General features: G+C 47.3%; 2 pseudogenes; one reads left to right on the top strand and one right to left on the bottom strand.

Annotated features, from left to right (window-relative positions):
* The first annotated feature begins 2,606 nt into the window (after positions 1-2,606).
* On the top strand, positions 2,607-3,638 carry LOC119266553 (annotated as a pseudogene).
* Positions 3,639-3,909: 271 nt separating this feature from the next.
* LOC119272120 lies at positions 3,910-5,930 on the bottom strand (annotated as a pseudogene).
* Positions 5,931-15,648: the final 9,718 nt, after the last annotated feature.

Genomic DNA, 15,648 nt, shown 5'->3' with positions numbered 1-15,648 from the left:
TACAAAGCTAAGTTGAATACATTCTAGACGTGATATGCTTTCAGTATCCAAAAGATGAAATGGGAATATGTAACAAAAGATATCCCAAACTGCCTTGTTAACAGGACATAAGTTGATAGCAATGCTCTTTGTCTATGACGACACAGAAAAATCAACTCAGTTATTGAGATGAGTAGCCAACATGATGCCAAATTCAAATTTGACATGGAAATCTTCGACCACCGTGCCATGGAAATTTCTCAAAATTGCATTGCCATCATTAATGAACTTCTGCATGTATTCACAATATTCTTTTCTTGAAAAACTATCACGGCAACACCCAACAGCACAAGTGAAACATAATTTGTGGCAAGAAATATCACACATATATCAAGTGACTTGACAAAACACCGGCCCTTGAAATCTCTTTAGGAGGCAACTTTGACAGAATTGTTCACATCACATCCTGCGTCAACGGAATATAGATGCTTGAGATTACAAGTTATAGTTCTACTCAACTGTATATCAGAAAAAGGGAAATTTGGCATACATTTGGAAGGCCTTCCAATTTAACGCGGGACCTCGCCTTCTTATAGATTGAATTCCCATGGGTATGGTTTGATGATGTTGCTTTGCACATTTGATGGGGCCCCATTTGTAAAACTGAATATGGGAAGTCAGAGTTCCTCCAAGATTATATGGTACTCCCTCTGTAAACTACTATAAGAACTTTTACAGATCACTAAAGAAGGGAGTATTAACTAGTGGATATTCACAAGTGTATTAGGCATTACCGTGGATAATCTGAGGAACTAGTAGTTTGTCGTCGGTGCCAGCGCTTCGGTGCTTGGGAGGTCCAATTGATGTTGGCTTTTAACGGGACGTCGAGACGATTTGAGGAATTTCCTATTTGACGCGCTTTGCGCCAAACTGCCGGCGCTTCGCACAGGCGAGCGACCGTGCAGCGACACTATGGGCCGGCCCAGTTACGTGGATGACAACCCCAACTAGCCAGCCGGTTTTGTTTCTTTGACCGGTTTTCTGTTTTTTCCTTCTGTTTTTGTTGCTTTTTCTTTTTTTTTTTCTGTTTATTTTTCTTTTTTCTTTTCAAGGTTATTCTATCTTTTTTAAACTAAGTTCATAAAAAACATTTGAAATTTCAAAGAATGGCTGTTTTTCAAAAAATGTTCATAAATTAAAAAAATGCTCGAGACTTTCAACAAATGTTCTTATTTAAAAAAATATTGTGAAATCATTTGTTCAAAATGTTCACAACTTTTCAAAAGATGTTCGGGCGGTACAAAACTAGGTCCCATTTTAAAAAATTGTTCGTGAATTGCCAAAAATGTTCATGTTTTGATTATTTCGGAGTTTCAGAAAATATCCAAATTTCGTAAATTGTTCACAAGTTTCAAAAAATGTTCTTGTTTTCAAACTTTTTTCGTGAATTTCAAAATATGTTCGCGTCTTCAAATTTTGGTTTCTGCTTCTTTTTTGGTTTCTCTGTTTTTGATTCTTTTTCTTTTCGTTTTTTCCTTTATGTTTCTTTTCTATTTTTTTTCTTTTATATTATTTTCAGAAAAAGTTTGGAATTTTTGTAAAATGTTTGTGCGTTTATAAACATATCAGAATTCAAAATTTTAGTGTTTTAAAATTATGTTCATAAATTCAAAACTTGTTCGTATTTAACAAAATTTGTTCGTGTATTAAAAAAATTGTTTTTAAAAGTTATTTTTATTTTCTGAAAACTGTTCACAAATTTCAAAAAAAAAATTTAGCTTATTAAAGATGATAAAATTGAAGGTAGTTTTTTTTTTAAATTTTGTTCATAATTTCAAAAAATATTCGTGTATTAAAACAATTGTTTGTGTTTTTTTTAATGTTCCAAATGTTTCTGCTAAAAAAATACACAACTTCTCAGAACTTGTACCGTATTTTAAAAAATGTTCATGTTTTCATTTTTTGGAGTTTCCAAAAATGTTCCCGTTTAAAAATGTTCACAAATTTCAAATAAATGTTCGTGTTTTCAAATTTGTTCAGGAGTTTAAAGAATGTTTGCATTTGCCCAATTTTCTTTTGGAATTTCAAAAATTGTTCCTGTTTTGGGAAAAATTGTTTGTGATTTCGAAAAATGTTCCTGCTTTTCTAAAAGAAATCATTTTTTAAGCAATTCCCCAATTTGAAAAGTGTTTGCATTCAGAAAACACCTAGTTTAAAATAATCTTTTAAAATGCTGAAAGTAATTCGGATCTGCTGTGTGGGGTTGATTCTTAAAAACGGACGCTGCAAACTTGTCGGTAACGCGTGATAGGTCAGTCGGTGGCCGCGCCTGATCTGTATCATGATGTACGAGGTTCGGTTCCCAGCTACGTCCAGAGAGCGGCGTATAGGACGTCCCACGATTTGATTCGGTCCTAAGGAGGAATTCGACTTGGATTCCTGGGCCCGATTTTAGAGAGTATAGCGAAGCGCGTTCCGCTTCCCGGCCCAACCCTCTTTCCTTTCGCTTCCCGGTCCAACCCTCCATACAAATGCAAACCCTAATAAGAAACCCTAATAAACTCTTCTCCCCCGCCACCGGCCACCACCCCGGCCACGAACAAGACAACCGGGCAACGGAGGCGGCGATGGGATGCACGGCGTCCACGTGACGTGCAGGGCGGGGCTCGCTCGTGTTCGAGGTCTCAGGGTACGGCCGAGTTAGCCTCGACGTACAATCATCGGAAGTATTCACCGTCGGCTCTTACAACTGGCAGATTCGTTTCTATGAGGAAGGAGTGCTTGGGCATTCCGGAGGCTATGTGGCGGTCTATCTCTTTTTAGTCAGCAAGAAGGCCAAGGTGAGGGCAACCTTCGAGCTCAGTTTGGTGGACATCACAGGATCAACGCCGCCTCGTACGATGAGGACGGTCGCCGCAGAATTCGACTCTGGCGACCGAACGTGCTTCGGCCATCCCGAGTGCATGAAGAAGAGCAAGCTCGAGGTGTCGCCTTACCTTCACAGCGATCGCCTCACAATTGAGTGTGCCATCACTATCTGCACGGAAGCGCCCAAATCGTTTGCTGAGGTGCCGTTGCCGCCATCCGACATCACGGATCACCTCAGGAAGTTGTGGCAACGGAAAGAGGGAAGCGATGTCACCTTCGAGGTTCAAGGGGAGGCTTTTCCTGCCCACAAGATAGTGCTCGCGATGCGGTCGCCGGTGTTTAAGGAAGAGTTGTACGGTGCCTTGAGGGAAAATGATATGGGTTGTGTTATCATCGGCGACATGCAACCTCTAGTCTTCGAGGCCCTGCTCCATTTTATATACACCGATTCGTTGCCCACCATGGATGATCTTTACCAATATCAAGATGAGTACAAAGAGATTATTGGACATTTGCTTGTAGCCGCGGATCGGTATGCCATGGAAAGACTGAAGATCATATGTGAAAGCATCCTTTGCAAGAACATAGATGTGAAGACCGTGGTGACTACACTGGTTTTGGCTGATCAGCATCACTACAACAAGTTGACTGATGCTTGCATTGAATTTATTGCCTCTTTGGGTAAAGTGGATGATATAATAGCAAGCCATGGATATGCTGAGCTCAAAAGAACCTGTCCTTTGGCTTTACTGGAACTGTGGAAGAAGGCAACTAGGCTCTACATGATATAGTCTTCATTTCACATTGGCATGCATGTTAAATCACATACATATCTTGCTACTTGTTTGATGAAGGATTAGTTTATTTGAATATATCTGAAGCTTCGGTGAAGACAGTATTACTCTGCTAATGTTTTTCGTTTGTCAAGATGTTGGATACTTATCCTTTACTGAAAAAGATTTTCGCCCCGCTTTATATTATAAAGCAACTGCCCAAGCCAAACATCCAACAAGGTTCACACACACACACACAAAGGTCTAGTACAGTCAAGTAGTCAAAGGTTTAATGCTGAGGGCACAGCTCAACAAGCCCTAAAGAAACAAAATAGCACGCACACGCAGGGTGCGGCAGAGCATCTAGTCGGGCTCCGGGGGGCGGAGGGAGCGGAGGCGCCAAGCGGAAGGCCATCGATCGAAGGCCAGCGAGGAGGTTGTTGATGACGTCCCAATCCTGGGGGCGGCTAAGCGGTCGCCAGAGCTGCAAGTATCCACACATTTTAAAGATGGCGTCAGTAGCACGTCGAAGAGGCACCTTCTGTATGACAAGCTTATTGTGAACGGTCCAAAGTGTCCAGGCAAGGACCTTAATGCAAAGCCATCTATTATGGCGGTAGCGAGGGGGGAGGCGTGAATTTCCGCAAGCAGGTCAGGGAAGTTGGTGTTGCACCACTGGCCCCCAACCGTCTCGCGGAAACAGGACCAAAGGAACTGAGCCGTGGAGCACGAGAAGAAGATGTGGTTAGCATCCTCCACCATGTCGCACATGGGGCACATCCCATCCCCAGGTCCATTACTCTTAAGGACCTCCACACCAGACGGGAGGCGGCCTCGGATCCATTGCCACAGGAAGATCTTGATCTTCAGGGGCAGGCGGACGTCCCAAATCAAACTAAAGGGCTCGGGGGCCATCGAGGGGGCGATGGCCGCGTAGAGGGATTTGGTGGAGAAGTAGCCGGAAGGTTTCAGACGCCAAGAGATGGCGTCCGGGGTGACAACACCGTCCATAGGGAGGAGGGCGATGTCCTGAAGGAGGGCATCCCAAGAGGCAACTTTAGGAGGGCCAAAGGGGCGGCGGAAAGCGAGGCGCCCTAAGTCAATAAGGGTCGTCTCGACAGAGACACGAGGGTCAACTGCAATGGCGAAGAGCTCCGGAAATCGTGCAGCCAGGGGGGTGTCGCCAATCCACCGATCAAACCAGAACAGGGTCGAGGACCCAGTACCAACCGAGATGGATGTGCCAATGCAAAGCACAGGTAGCAGCTGGACGATGGCCTGTCAAAACTGGGAGCCGCTCGAGCGCTGACAGAATGCAAGAGGCTGTCCTCGAAGGTACTTGTTGTGGATGATGGTGAGCCAAAGACCTCCATCGCCATTGGCAATGCGCCAGAGCCAACGGGTCAGGAGGGCAATGTTCATGCGTCGGGAGGACAAGATCCCAAGACCACCCTGGTCCTTGGGTTTGCAGATACCGGGCCAGCTTACCATATGGTACTTCTGCTTATCCCCCTCCCCAGCCCAGAAGAATCTGGATTGGTATTTGGCGATCTCTTGATGAAGGGTCTCACGGAGGCTATAGAAGCTCATGAGGAACCAAAGAAGGCTGGCAAGGGAAAACTTGATAAGGATCACGTGAGCAACCTTCGACAACCAGCGCCCTTTCCAGGGCTCAATGCGGTGTTGCATACGGGTCACCGTGGGGCGAAAATCCGCCATGGTGAGGCGTGAATCACTAATGAGGATCCCCAGGTAGGTCGTGGGGAAAGAACCCAACCGACAATTTAGCCGGTCCGCAATAGCCCGTGCTTCCTCCGGGGGGAACCCGAGAACCATCACTTCGCTCTTATCAAAGTTGATGGTCAGGCCCGACATCTGTTGGAAGCACGGGAGGAGGAACTTCAGGTTAGCAATGTCTTGGATGGAGCCCTCCACCATTATTATGGTATCATCCGCATATTGAAGGAGGGAGACCCCTCCCCCTTCGACTAGGTGGGGGACGATGCCACAAATATGGCCAGCATCCTTGGCCTTATCAAGGATGGATGCCAGGGCATCAACCACCATGTTGAACAGGAACGTCGAGAATGGGTCACCCTGACGGACCCCACAGAGGGTGGGGAAGTAGGGCCTAATGTCACCGTTGATGTTCACAGCGGTCCGGCCACAGGAGACAAGCTGCATGACGCGAGTCACCCAATGGTCATCAAAGCCCTTGCAAAGCAACACTTCCCGCAAGAAGGGCCAGTGGACCATGTTGTACTCTTTGTGGAAGTCTAGCTTCAGAAAGACCAGCCGATGGCGTTTCATCCGGACCTCATGGAGGACTTCGTGGAATACCAGCACCCCATCCAGAATAAATCGGCCTTGTATGAAGGCGGATTGGTTGGGATGGGTAATCGCGTCAGCAAGCAGGGTCATCCTATTGGTGTACCCTTTGGCCAGGATCCGGAATATCACATTAATCACTGTGATTGGACGAAACTGGCGGATGTCGGAGGCGCCCGGGACCTTGGGTATGAGGGTCACGATACCATAGTTGAGACACCCAAGATCCATGGCGCCCGAGTAGAATTCCTCAAACAGGGCCATGACCTCCGGCTTGATGGTCGGCCAGAACGTTTTGAAGAACGTTACAGGCAAGCCATCCGGTCCTGAGGCCGAGGAGGGGTTCATCCCTTTAATAGCCGCGAGGACCTCATCCTTGGAGAAGGGGGCCACTAATGCCGCATTGGCCTCAACTGAGACCAATTGATCACCCGACCAAATGTCGGGGGCGAGACTAGCCCCACCCCGAGGGGTGGGGTAAATAGGGCTTTATAGAAGCCGTCTACATGGGCATGGATGGCAGAGGGGCGAACAAGAGGCGTGTCTCCATCCCACAGGCAGTGGATGGAGTTTCGATGCTGCCGGCCGTTCGCCACTGCCTGGAAATAGGCGGTGTTGGCATCACTCCGAAGCACCCACCATTGGGTACCGCGCAGTCGCCAGTAGGCCTCTTCATCCGTGTAAATGGTTGAGAGCTGGTCTTCAAGGTCATATCGCAGCATCCACTCATCCGGGGAGATCCCGGACGTGTCGGCACAGGCATCCAGGGCTTGGATAGCCAGTAGGAGGGCCTTTTTGCGCTCTCGAAGGTCCTGGCCAAGGTTAGCACCCCTACCCTTCATGAATTGGTGGGCGAGCTTGGCACAGAAGTGCCACGAGTCGACTGCGGACATGGCGCGATGAGGGGAAGAGCGAGCGGAGATCCAGCGAGCGACGACAGCCTCCCGGAAGCCGACCTGATTAAGCCAGAAGAGCTCGAACCAGAAATGTGGCGGGGTGGGGGGGGGGCGCTCGTCAGCGGTGGAGAGGAGGAGAGGGACATGGTCAGACCCGATCCGGGTAATCGCACAAAGCGAGGCCAGGGGGCAACATAATTCCCACTCCGGGGAAACTAGGACGCGATCCAAGACGGATTGCGTCGGGTCAACCTGACGGTTTGTCCAAGTGAACCTGGCACCCGTCCGATCTAGCTCACGGAGACCCAGCTCTGCGATCCAGTCATTGAATAACTGCATCCGGGGGAGGTTAATCCGGTCATTATTCTTCTCATCTGGGGATCGGATGAGGTTAAAGTCTCCGCCCACTACAACTGGGAGGAGGGAGTTGGAGATCTTCAGATGTAGCTCCGCCAGGAAGGCCGGGGAGCGCGGTGGTCCGCCGGTCCATACACAATCACGACCTCCCATTTGAAGTTAAGAGCACGCTCGAAGATCTCCATACTAAGGAAGAATTCACCCTGGTCCATGCCACCCACCTCAAAGGTGGCATCCTTTACCCCTAAAAGGATGCCGCCAGAATGGCCTATGGTCCCACTAGAAGGGAGCCAATGCCAGGCGAAGAGGTGGGAACTAAGACATTCGAGCTCGTGGAGGGAGAACACGGTGTGCATGGTTTCTTGGATGGAAATGATGTCAATGTGTTCGTCTCGCATGTACTCGATGAGTTGGAGGTGACGGCCATCATGGCCGAAGCCACGGATGTTCCAGAAAAGGGCCCGCATCTAAGCCCCCATCGGGGGGCTGCTTGAACCTAGGACACGGGAGGCGCTTTGCATGTGGAGAGCAGCAGCGCGAGAGCGGATCACCCCATCGGCCACCGGAGGAACGCGAACCGCGGGGGTAGCGGACGATTCCTTGGGAGGCCGAAGCAAGCGCGCCCGAGTCTCAGCCAGCTTGCCATCTAAGATCTCACGAGACCTAATGGTCGCGATCTGATTTAAGGGGGGACCAACCTCCCCCTGAAGATGATGATCGAGTCAGTGGCCACCTTGGCAAGGTGGCCAAGAGGAACGGCCTCAAGCGCGGAAAAGGAACAACTGGAAGAACTGGGAAGGGCGGGATCCATACCTGACTCGAGGTTCCGGACCGCCGCCCTAAGCTCCGCACGCTCGGAGATGGACGGAGCCGAGGAGTCCGCTGGGCGGGTCGCATCGAGGCGGGCGCTGCGGCGGGACGCCGTCACCTGCGGCGAGGTGGAGCGGGGCCGCCTGGCATACGCCACCGTCGGAGGAGGGTGAGCAGAGGCCGGAGTGGTCAAAACAACGGCCACCGCCGCGGTCGGGGAAGCAGGCGGTGCGAGGCGGACGTCGGAGTCCACCAGCGAGGGGAGTGGGGCGACGAGCACCAGGATGTCGCCGGCCGCGTCCCCCGCGAGTGGGAGTGTCGGAGAAGGCACGCCGATGGGAGTGCACCCGCCGCCACCCATGGGGACCGGGGAGGTCAAACCAGGGGAGACGGGGGGTCCGGGCCCGACGGCAAGGCGCGAAGGGCGGAGTCGGCGGAGGGAGAGCACGGCGATGAAGGCGGCACGACGAGCAGGCCCACACTGGAGATGTCACTAGCCGACTCCGACGGAGGCGGAGAGGGCGCGACCGGCGGGGTGGCCAGGTGGAGAGCCACCGCGAGGTCAGTGGCGGAAACTCAGGTGCGTCCTGTTGGGGAACGTAGCAGAAATTAAAATTTTCTAAGCATCACCAAGATCAATCTATGGAGTAATCTAGCAACGAGGGGAAGGAGAGTGCATCTACATACCCTTGTAGATTGCTAAGCGGAAGCGTTCAAGTGAACGGGTTGATGGAGTCGTACTCGTCGTGATCCAAATCACCGATGATCCTAGTGCCGAACGGACGGCACCTTCGTGTTCAACACACGTACAGCCCGGTGACGTCTCCTACGCCTTGATCCAGCAAGGGGAGAAGGAGAGGTTGGGGAAGACTCCATCCAGCAGTAGCACGACGGCGTGGTAGTGGTGGAGGAGCGCGGGACTCCAGCAGGGCTTCGCCAAGCACTACGAGAGACGAGGAGGAAGAGGGGTAGGGCTGTGCCAACAGGAAGATTAAATCGTGTGTTGGGCTGCCCCTTTGCCTCCACTATATATAGGGGGAGAGGGAGGGCTGCGCCCCCACCTAGGGTTCCCACCCCAAGGGGTGCGGCAGCCCTAGATCCCATCTAGGGTGGCGGCCACAAGGGGGAGAGGGGGAGGCACACCTAGGGTGGGCCTTAGGGCCCATATGCCCTAGGGTTTGCCCCCTTCCCCTATTAGAGGCGCCTTGGGCCTTGGTGGGAGGCGCCCTAGCCCACCTAGGGGCTGGTCCCTTCCCACTATTGGCCCATGTAGGCCTCCGGGGCTGGTGGCCCCACCTGGTGGACCCCCGGACCCCTTCGGTGGTCCCGGTACACTACCGGTGATGCCCGGAACACTTCCGGTGGCCAAAACCATACTTCCTATATATCAATCTTTACCTCCGGACCATTCTGGAACTCCTCGTGACGTCCGGGATCTCATCCGGGACTCCGAACAACATTCGGTAACCGCGTACATACTTTCCCTATAACCCTAGCGTCATCGAACCTTAAGTGTGTAGACCCTACGGGTTCGGGAGTCATGCAGACATGGCCGAGACAACTCTCCGGTCAATAACCAAAAACGGGATCTGGATACCCATGCTGGCTCCCACATGATCCACGATGATCTCATCGGATGAACCACGATGTCAAGGACTTAATCAATCCCGTATACAATTCCCTTTGTCTATCGGTACGATACTTGCCCGAGATTCGATCGTCGGTATCCCGATACCTTGTTCAATCTCGTTACCGGCAAGTCTCTTTACTCGTTCCATAACACATCATCCCGTGATCAACTCCTTCATCCCATTGTGCACATTATGATGATGTGCTACCGAGTGGGCCCAGAGATGCCTCTCCGTTTACACGGAGTGACAAATCCCAGTCTCGATTCGTGCCAACCGAACAAACACTTTCGGAGATACCTGTAGTGTACCTTTATAGCCACCCAGTTACGCTGTGACGTTTGGCACACCCAAAGCACTCCTACGGTATCCGGGAGTTGCACAATCTCATGGTCTAAGGAAATGATACTTGACATTAGAAAAGCTTTAGCATACGAACTATATGATCTTGTGCTAGGCTTAGGATTGGGTCTTGTCCATCACATCATTCTCCTAATGATGTGATCCCGTTATCAACGACATCCAATGTCCATGGTCAGGAAACCGTAACCATCTATTGATCAACGAGCTAGTCAACTAGAGGCTTACTAGGGACATGGTGTTGTCTATGTATCCACACATGTATCTGAGTTTCTTATCAATACAATTCTAGCATGGATAATAAACGATTATCATGAACAAGGAAATATAATAATAACCAATTTATTATTGCATGTAGGGCATATTTCCAACAGTCTCCCACTTGCACTAGAATCAATAATCCAGTTCACATCGATATGTGATTAACACTCAAGGTCACATCCCCATGTGACTAACACCCAAAGAGTTCTGGGTTTGATCATGTTATGCTTGTGAGAGAGGTTTCAGTCAACGGGTCTGCAACATTCAGATCTGTATGTACTTCGCAAATTTCTATGTCATCTTGTAGATGCAACTACTACGCTACATTTGGAGCCATTTCAAATAACTGTTCTACTTGGAGCTATTCTAAATTGTTGCTCCATTATACGTATCTGGTATCTCTACTCAGAGCTATCCGGATAGGTGTTAAGCTTGCATCGACGTAACTCTTTACGTCGAACTCTTTATCACCTCCATAACCGAGAAACATATTCTTATTCCTCTAAGGATAATTTAGACCGCTATCTGGTGATCTACTCCTAGATTACCTTTGTACCCTCTTGCCAGATATGTGGCAAGGCACACATCAGGTGCGGTACTCAACATGGCATACCGTATAGAGCCTATGACAAAAGCATACGGGACGACCTTCGTCCTTCCTCTTTCTTCTGCCGTGGTTGAGCTTTAAGTCTTAACTTCATACCTTACAACTCAGGCAAGAACTCCTTCTTTGACTGATCCATCTTGAACACCTTCAAGATCATGTCAAGGTATGTGCTCATTTGAAAGTACCATTGAGCGTTTTGATCTATCCTTTTAGATCTTGATGCTCAATGTTCAAGTAGCTTAATCCAGGCTTTCCATTGAAAAACACTTTCCAAATAACCCTATATGCTTTCCAGAAATTCTACGTCATTTCTGATCAACAATATGTCAACAACATATATTCATCAGAAATTCTATAGTGCTCCCACTCACTTCTTTGGAAATACAAGTTTCTCATAAACTTTGTATACACCCAAAATCTTTGATCATCTCATCAAAGCATACATTCCAACTCCGAGATGCTTACTCCAGTCCTTAGAAGGATTGCTGGAGCTTTGCATACTTATTAGCATCTTTCAGGATTGACAAAACCTTCCGGTTGTATCACATACAACCTTTCCTCAAGAAAATCGTCGAGGAAACAATGTTTTGACATCCTATCTGCAAGATTTCATAAATAATGCAGTAATCGCTAATATAATTCCAACAGACTCTTAGCATCGCTACGAGTGAGAAAGTCTCATCGTAGTCAACTCCTTGAACTTGTCGGAAAACATCTTAACGACAAGTCGAGCTTTCTTAATGGTGATACTTACCATCATTGTCCGTCTTCCTTTTAAAATCCATATGTACCTAACAGCCTTACGACCATCAAGTAGTTCTTCCAAAGTCTACACTTTGTTTTCATATATGGATCCTCTCTCGGATTATATGGCCTCGAGCCATTTTGGAATCCAGGCCCACCATCGCTTCTCCATAGCTCGTAGGTTCATTGTTGTCTAGCAACATGACTTCCAAGACACGATTACGTACCACTCTGAAGTAGTACACATCCTTGTCATCCCACGAGGTTTGGTAGTGACTTGATCTGAAGTTTCATGATCACTATCATAAGCTTCCACTTCAATTGGTGTAGGTGCCACAGGAACAACTCCATGTGCCCTGCCACACACTAGTTGAAGAGACGGTTCAATAACCTCATCAAGTCTCCACCATCCTCCCACTCAATTCTTTCGAGAGAAACTTTTCCTCGAGAAAGGACCCGATTCTAGAAACAATCCCTTATTGCTTTCGGATCTGAGACAGGAGGTATACCCAACTGTTTTGGGTGTCCTATGAAGATGCATTTATCCGCTTTGGGTTCGAGCTTATCAGCCTAAAACTTTTTCACATAAGCGTCGCAGCCCCAAACTTTTAAGAAATGACAGCTTAGGTTTCTCTAAACCATAGTTCATACGGTGTCATCTCATCGGAATTACGTGGTGCCCTATTTAAAGTGAATGTGGTTGTCTCTAACGCCTAACCCATAAACTATCATGGTAATTCGATAAGAGACATCATGGTATGCATCATATCCAATAGGGTGCAGTTATGATGTTCGGACACACCATCACACTATGGTGTTCCAGGCTGTATTAGTTGTGAAACAATTTCCACAATGTCTTAATTCTGTTCCAAACTCGTAATTCAGATATTCATCTCTATGATCATATCATAGATATTTTATCCTCTTGTCACGACGATCTTTCAACTTCACCCTGAAATTACTTGAACATTTCAATAATTCAGACTCGTGATTCATCAAGTAAACGTACTCAACATCTACTCAAATCATCTGTGAAGTAAGAACATAACGATATCCACTACACGCCTCAGCACTCATTGGACTGCACACATCAAAATGTATTACTTCCAACAAGTTGCTTTCTAGTTCCATTTTACTGAAAACGAGGCTTTCAGTCATCTTGCCCATGTGGTATGATTTGCATGTCTCAAGTGATTCAAAATCAAGTGAGTCCAAACGGTCCACTTGCATGGAGTTTCTTCATGCATATACACCAATAGACATGGTTCGCATGTCTCAAATTTTTCAAAACGAGTGAGCCCAAAGATCCATCAACATGGAGCTTCTTCATGCGTTTTATACCGATATGACTTACGTGGCTGTGCCACAAGTAGGTGGTACTATCATTACTATCTTATATCTTTTGGCATGAACATGTGTATCACACTACGATCGAGATTCAAAAAACATTCATTTTAGGTGGAAGACCATTGAAGGTATTATTCAAATAAACAGAGTAACCATTATTCTCCTTAAAATAATAACCGTATTGCGATAGACATAATCCAATCATGTCTATGCTCAACGCAAACACCAATCTCGATGGAAGAGGGAGCATGCGATGCTTGATCACATCAAGCTTGGGAAAAACTTCCAACACATATCGCCAGCTCACCTTTAGCTAGTCTCTGTTTACTCCGCAACCTTTTATTTCGAGTTTACTAACACTTAGCAGCCAAACCGGTATCTAATACCATGGTGCTACTAGGAGTACTAGTAAAGTACACATTAACACAATGTATATCCAATATACTTCTATCGACCTTGCCAGCCTTCTCATCTACCAAATATCTAGGGTAATTCTGCTTCAGTGGCTGTTCCCCTTATTACAGAAGCACTTAGTCTCGGGTTTGGGTTCAACCTTGGGTTTCTTCACTAGAGCATCAGCTGATTTGCCGTTTCATGAAGTATCCCTTCTTACCCTTGCCCTTCTTGAAACTAGTGGTTTCACCAACCATCAACAATTGATGCCCCTTCTTGATTTCTACTTTTGTGGTGTCAAACATCGCGAATATCTCAAGGATCATCATATATGTCCCTGATATATCATAGTTCATCATGAAGCTCTAGCAGCTTGGTGGTAATGACTTCGGAGAAACATCACTATCTCATCTGGAAGATCAACTCCCACTTGATTCAAATGATTGTTGTACTCAGACAATCTGAGCACAAGCTCAACAATTGAGCTTTTCTCCCTTAGTTTGCAGGCTAAGAAAATCGTCGGAGGTCCTATACCTCTTGACGTGGGCACGAGCCTGAAATCCCAATTTCAGCCCTCGAAACATCTCATATGTTTCACGATGTTTCAAAACGTCTTCGGTGCCTCAACTCTAAACTGTTTAACTGAACTATCACGTAGTTATCAAAATGTGTATGTCAGATGTTCGCAACATCCACAGACGACGTTCGAGGTTCAGCACACTGAGCAGTGCATTAAGGACATAAGACTTCTATGAAGCAATGAGGACAATCCTCAGTTTACGGACCTAGTCCGCATAATTGCTATTATCAACTTTCAACTAAATTTTCTCTAGGAACATATCTAAACAGTAGAACTAAAGCGCGAGCCACGACATAATTTGCGAAGACCTTTTGACTATGTTCAGGATAATTAAGTTCATCTTATGAACTCCCACTCAGATAGACATCCCTCTAGTCATCTAAGTGATTACATGATCCGAGTCAACTAGGCCGTCTCCGATCATCACGTGAGACGGACTAGTCATCATCGGTGAACATCTTCATGTTGATCGTATCTACCATACGACTCATGCTCGACCTTTCGGTCCTCCGTGTTCCGAGGCCATGTCTGTACATGCTAGGCTCGTCAAGTCAACCTAAGTGTTTCGCATGTGTCCCGAGGCCATGTCTGTACATGCTAGGCTCGTCAACACCCGTTGTATTCGAACGTTAGAATCTATCACACCCGATCATCACGTGGTGCTTCGAAATAATGAACCTTCATAGCGGTGCACAGTTAGGGGGAACACTTTCTTGAAATTTTAATGAGGGATCATCTTATTTACTACCGTCGTTCTAAGCAAATAAGATGCAAAAACATGATAAACATCACATGCAATCAAAAAGTGACATGATATGGCCAATATCATTTTGCTCCTTTTGATCTCCATCTTCGGGGCTCCATGATCATCGTTGTCACCGGCATGACACCATGATCTCCATCATCATGATCTCCATCATCGTGTCTTCATGAAGTTGTCTCGCCAACTATTACTTCTACTACTACAGCTAACGGTTAGCAATAAAGTAAAGTAATTACATGAGATTTATATTGACACGCAGGTCATAAATAAATTAAGACAACTCCTATGGCTCCTGCCGGTTGTCATACTCATCGACATGCAAGTCATGATTCCTATTACAAGAACATGATCATCTCATACATCACATATATCATTCATCACATCCTTTGGCCATACCACATCACAAAACACTTGCTGCAAAAACAAGTTAGACGTCTTCTAATTGTTGTTGCAAGTTTTTTACGTGGCTGCTATAGGTTTCTAGCAAGAACGTTTCTTACCTACGCCAAAACCACAACGTGAATTGCCAATTTCTATTTACCCTTCATAAGGACCCTGTTCATCGAATCCGAACCGACTAAAGTGGGAGAGACAGACACCCGCCAGCCACCTTATGCAACTAGTGCATGTCAGTCGGTGGAACCGGTCTCACGTAAGCGTACGTGTAAGGTTGGTCCGGGCCGCTTCATCCCACGATGTCGCCGAATCAAGATAAGAATAGTAACGGCAAGATAATTGACAATATCGACGCCCACAACTACTTTGTGTTCTACTCGTGCATAGTAACTACGCATAGACCTAGCTCATGATGCCACTGTTGGGGAACGTAGCAGAAATTCAAAATTTTCTACGCATCACCAAGATCAATCTATGGAGTAATCTAGCAACGAGAGGAAGGAGAGTGCATCTACATACCCATGTAGATCGCTAAGCGGAAGCGTTCAAGTGAACGGG

The sequence above is a fragment of the Triticum dicoccoides genome, chromosome 3A (assembly GCF_002162155.2).
Source record: "Triticum dicoccoides isolate Atlit2015 ecotype Zavitan chromosome 3A, WEW_v2.0, whole genome shotgun sequence".
Lineage (NCBI taxonomy): Eukaryota > Viridiplantae > Streptophyta > Magnoliopsida > Poales > Poaceae > Triticum > Triticum dicoccoides.
The sequence above is the reverse complement of the archived record's forward strand: the minus strand, read 5'-3'. Positions and strand labels throughout refer to the sequence as shown.